We start from the raw sequence: 6,000 nt of genomic DNA, 5'->3' as shown, positions 1-6,000 counted from the left end.
TTGTTTAACTGTTAAGTGTTTGATATGCATATGTTATCTACTTATGAGTTTTCTTGCTGGGCTTCGGCTCACGGGTGCTTTGTGGTGCAAGTAAGGGCAAAGAGAAAGCCAACCAACCATGAGTGTAGCAAGCATGAAGCGGCGTGTACATGTTTGGCCTGCCTGGCTGCCACGGCCAGTGGTTTTGGGAGATGGTTGTGACAAACCCTAGATTTTTTCGTCTAGTCGACTTTGTTTGTAATTATACGTTGTAAATATTTCTAAACAGTATTTTGGGATCCCAAGTGTTAAACTTTTATGATTTTCAATGAAATAGGGTTATTTCTAAAGTTTCTACTATGTTTATGATTTAATTACACTTTTTATCCTAAAATCTTGATTAGCGAATGATTGCACATTTTTAAACTCACTTAGTAACGACTCTAAGGTAGTAGGGCGTTATAGTATTAGACTCTCAAAACGAGTCATTTGGCCATAAACGTGTAACTAAACATGATTAACGACTTAGGGTTAAAATTTTTGGTCATAAAGGAATAAGGTCTATGAATTGATGGCTTGGTTGCTCAAGTGAGGTCTATGAATAAGGCAGGTATTAAAAAAGCTAATATAATGGCTCATGTGGCTCTTCAAATTGATTGTTTTCATAGATTTTCATTCAAACTTCGACATGTCTACAATTGAGTGGCTGGTGTAAAACGTGAAGAGAAGATAGAAACAAACTCTGAATGGGTGTTAGGCTTTCTCGATTGCCTCTCTGAGAAGGATCCCAATATCTTTGTGGTATATCATGTAGATGAGGACAATCGTCTTGCCATCTTATTCTGGGTTGATGGAACCTCACACATGGATTATGTTGCCTTTGGAGATGTACTGGGGTTCGACACCACATACATGACCAACGAATACAATAAGCCTTTCATTGTTATGGTTGGTGTCAACCACCATTTACACACCTTCATTTTTGGGTTCGCCCTTCTACTTCACGATAAGCAAGTCTCTTACTCATGGCTACTCAGAATTTTCCTAGAGTGCCATAGACAACAAAAGCCAGGAGTGGTGATGCCTGACCATGACTTGGCCATGAAACAAGCAATCGATGAACAGATGTCTGACGCCAGACATCGACTATGCGCATGGCATCTCAATAAAAATGCTTTGAAAAAAGTTAAAGATCCACTCTTCCTTGAACCATTTAAGGATCTTGTGGTTTCCAAAAATCCACCAAGGAAAAAAGATCCGGTCCCTTATTGAAATAAATGGCTAAGGGTCACTGAAGGCATCAAGTACATGTTGGAGGCAAACGACTACTATGTGCTACGAAGAGGCAATTGAATCAAAAGTTCTACACCAAGTATGAATATAGGAAAATTTCCAAAAGCACATAGCCTATAGTCCCAAGGTGACACACTCCAAAGGTGGTCCCGAACATGCCCGCATCTCACACCTAGTTACACCCTCATCTCACGCCTTAGGATGCACCTTGAGTCTCGGTGGCGTGTCACCTCTAGCTAAAGGGCCTCGCGACTTGCGCCCAGCCGAAGGGCCTCGCATCCAATAGGTGCCTCATGCCTAGCATGCACCTCGTGCCTAGCCAAAGGGCCTCACACCCAGTAGGCGCTTCACGTCCACCCGAAGGGCCTCGCACCCAGTAGGTGCCTCGCCCCTAGCATGCACCTCACGCTCAACAGCCGTCGTGCGCCCGACGCCCAACATGCTCCTCGTGCCCAAAAAGGGTCTTATGCCTCACGACCCACAGGTACCCCGCGCCAAGTAGAAGGGCCTTGTGCCCATCAGGCGCCTCACTCCAAGCAGAGGGGCCTCGCACCCAGCAGGAGTCTCACGCCCATCAGGGCCTCGAGTCCGGCCGAGGGGCCTCACACCCAGCAGTCACTTACCTAGTTTCACACCTTGAGTCAAAGGTCTCACGAGACATAGCCTCACCTATGGAGCCTCGCTTCGCACCAAGAGTCTCGAGAGGTCATCCTTCGTACCTAGTGCACATCTCGTGTTGATTATATAGCGAGGCACAAGCCTGGCCTATGATACTGTACCTTGCTCCAAAGATATCGAGCCTAAGGTATGAGATTCCTGATGAGGACACCAAGACTAAAGATCCAAGTATAGTTCTAGTTGGTCCGGTGACGAGGGTGCGAGCCAAAAGACTTAGTTTAGGAGCTTGATCAATATTTAGCCTCTTGTAATGAGTCTTATTGTATTTTGTCATCTTGTCTTTTTATTTTTAATCACGTTTTTTATTTAGTCTTTGTTTATTTTGTGAAAAGTCAAACATTTGACTTGCGTGAGTCCAATAGTCCTTTTGTCTTTAATTTTCAGTTTTCATTAGGAAGACAAAGGGTTGTCTTTAATTTTCGGTTTTCATTAGGAAGACAAAGGGGCTTGTTTGATGTAATTTTTCGGCTATATTAGGCCTTGTAAACATTTGGGAAAGGCAGATTTTGTTGAAATGAAATTTGTGAGTTTTTCTTCTTGAGTTCTTGAAGAAACTATTAGAACTTATCAAGGGGTTCCTTGTGGCGTTCAACCTGACTTATCAAACGGATTCCCATCCCCGTTTGTGGCGTCTTCCTCATACCAAGGTTCGTGCTTGGCTAAGCATTGGGTCGCGGTTCTTCATTCCCATTTCGTGTGTTCTTGGTGGCTGCCATATTTGGTGTCGGGTTTCACCACAATCGTTGGTGTGGTTCGTATCAATGCCCCTTCACATCTCATTTTCATAGGGTCATCTCGTGATGTCCTTCCCCAACAGCCATCTTGGAATTGCGTCATCCATGATAACATAGAAGGGTTTCAATACTTGAAGCTCGTAGGAATAAGGTACCTTGTGTGGGTAAGAACCTACGTATGACTTGAGGAGCTCGTACAGGTACAACATGCACTTACCAACCAAGAGAAGTTAGAGTATGGACACGACGTCCACGCCGAAAAAGTAGTGGCAGTAGAAGAATGGTACATGGTAAGGACTCCCTCAGCACGCTTATGAGGTCCATACCCGACAAATAGTGGAGGTATAATATGGTACCAAGGCAGGAGTACTTTTGCAGACCCCTGACACATGCTAAAGCTGACCACCACTCCTCCAACACCACTACCACCTATGTTACTACCCTACAATGTACTCGTGTACTATTTTGTCCCCAGGGACCACCACGTATAAGGTGTCATTAGAGCCCAACTATAAATAGAACTTCACCCCTCAGAATAAGGGGTTGTAAAATTCATTGTATACTCAGGCTATTAAGAAATATACGAGTTTTTACTCCATTGTTGTTATGCACTTATCTTTTCCTCAAGTTTATTCTAAGTTCTTAATTAGTTATTCTCTTACTAACCTTTGAGTTTCCCGACCTAACATAGTTGACGAGTTATCACCGTTAACAGTTTGGTGCCGTCTGTGGGAAGAAACTAACAAACAGTAGTTCTTCCATTAATTTCAATAAGAAAACATGCCAAGGCATTGAACACGCCTACAAGACCACAAAGAAGCGGAGGTTCACCTAGAGAGAACCCAGCTAAGGGCGTCCAAGAGGGATCCTCGCTTGCCGATGAATGGATGTTCGACGGATCTGCCAAAAGACAATGGCAAAGAGGAAGAAGTATCATCCCCTACCATTCATCTTAAACCAGACACTATAACACATACAATAGCTCTAACGAAGGGTTGTACAACTCACCTTCCGCCACCACCGCCAGCGGTGGCCCGAAGTTCGAACCATTAGGGCCCGGGTCCCTCCAAACAAAGACATGGTAAATGTCAATGAGTAGACTCAGTGAGTTCAAGTCCCAATCTCATCACTTAAAGAAGAAATATGTGACCTACACTTGAAAAAACCAAAGTTTGTAGGCCGCCGTGGAGAACATGCAAGAGGTACTCAACGACCAGTTACATGAAAGCTCTAATGCTCCCCTCTCTAAGCATAAAGATAGGGAACATGTATGTGGAGATACCACCATGCCCGTGGATGATGGAAAAACTCAATTCTCCACTAGTCATACCCCTCGCCCAGGACGCAAGGAAGATTCTACACCAACAGAGCAACCTGGCGTGAACCCCACCTACGAGAGGTGTGAACCCAAGACAGCTTCCAAAAGAGCCTCACCTGACTTGAGGAATAAAATTAACCAGAGAGGGTCCGAAGTGAAAACCATACCCCCTGCAGCTCCCTTGATGGACACAACCAAAGCAAGGATTCACCCTAAGAACCCACGAGACTCCTTACATGAAAAGATGAAGGAATTAAACACTAAAATGCAAAGCCCTTGAAGCAAAATTATCACTCCACCTTGGGGGCACAGAGATGAAGAATTTTACCGTGAGTCGCCCTTCACAAGGGAGATCCAGGTTGAGCAACTCCCCACCAGCTTCAAAGAGCCTCGCATGACTCCATATGAGGGCACTACGGACTCAAAATATCACTTAGACACCTTCAATAACCTATTGAAGTTAATTGGGTCAACAACAGAGGAAATTTCCATTGCTTTGTCGTTACACTCAAAGGGGCGGAGTATAAGTGGTTCAAGAGGTTAATGCCAGGAACAATCAGGTCATGGTAGCAGTTCTCTGCTGAATTTCTTCAGCAACACCACGCGGTCTGTGACTATGTTATGTTGAGAACTAGCCTCGCTAACATAAAACAAGGAGAGAGTGAAAACCTAAAGAGCTATATCCATAGATTCAATATGGAAGCAAGTAAGATGGGAAATGGGACTAAAGCAAAGCTCAAGATGACAATAACAACCAAAGTTCATCTTGGAAGCAAGTTATGGGATAACATGCTCAAGAGGGAGATTACAAACTTAGAAGACTTCTTTGAAATAGCCCAAAAGTATATACGTGTGGAAAATGACCATAAGAACATGCATGTTGAGGAAAGCAATCCTTCCTCCAATCACCCTTCTACCAATACATCTGAAGATTCTGCATAGAAGAGATTGTTGTGATAGAGGAATCACTGATTGAGTTGAAGATTGGAAGAGGTCTACTAGAAGGCTTCAAGGAAGAAGCTAGTGGGATTCATGAAGGATAACCTCCGATAAGACTCCCTTTATTTGAGTCTCTTAGGAACCAAAGAAGTTAACGCAATTGCAACCCACAAAGATTCAAAGAGGTCGCCAAGCTGACTCTAGAGATATAATAGGACAATGACATTATGCTACCCTTTCACGTTGTCTACTATTACTAATGTCAAGTACCTATCTAATATATTACATCTCTCGTTTCCAAGGACACTTATATGACGCACATATTACCATTATTAGTTGAACTTTTCAAAGCATATTGGAGATACAGAAAAACAAATTGCTTGGCAAGATAGACCCCATCAACCACTTAGGAGGTCTCCAAACTCACAAGTATCAACATGAACCTAGCCATGTGCAAAATAGGTGCCTAGTCTTGCAAGCCTCAACAGGCACCTAGCCATGTGCAAAATAGGTGCCTAGCTCCGCGAGCCTCAACAGGCACCCAGCCTTGCGCGAAATAGGCGTTCAACCTCACGAGCCTCAACCGACACCTAGCCATGTGAAAAATAGGTGCCTAGCCTCGCGAGCCTCAATAGGTGCCTGGCCAAGTGCAAAACAGGTGTCTGGCCTTGTGAAATATATATAAAATTACTTATAATGTATATATGTGTGAGCAGTGAACCTTATAAGACAACATTGAATCTATAAGGATTAGTTACCCTTATAGAATCTGAGGAAGTCAAAAGGTCCCTCAAAAGTGACATCTTCAATAACACACCCACCCTACAAAGGGACCACATCGCAGAAGACAAAAGGGGAGGCCAAAGAGATTCTTAATTCTATATCGACTGAGTCGCCTTACCAAGGGAAAAAGGGCCTTGAGAATAGGCGATTGCGAGGTTTTACAAGTACCATCTCCCTATAAGGGTCCCAATCCAAGGGGAGATCACCTCAAAGACCAAAACTGGTCCTCATAACAATCCTAGGTCGGCCAAGGTCACCTAGCTCAAAAAGGGTCTC

At 43.9% G+C, this 6,000-nt stretch overlaps 1 pseudogene; it reads left to right on the top strand.

The window, feature by feature from the left end:
• The first annotated feature begins 843 nt into the window (after positions 1 to 843).
• The window catches only part of LOC133779286 (DNA-directed RNA polymerase subunit beta-like), a 29,426-nt pseudogene continuing 24,269 nt past the window's right edge, over positions 844 to 6,000 (top strand).

Source organism: Humulus lupulus, chromosome 5 (genome assembly GCF_963169125.1).
Source record: "Humulus lupulus chromosome 5, drHumLupu1.1, whole genome shotgun sequence".
Classification (NCBI taxonomy): Eukaryota; Viridiplantae; Streptophyta; class Magnoliopsida; order Rosales; family Cannabaceae; genus Humulus; species Humulus lupulus.
The sequence above is the reverse complement of the archived record's forward strand: the minus strand, read 5'-3'. Positions and strand labels throughout refer to the sequence as shown.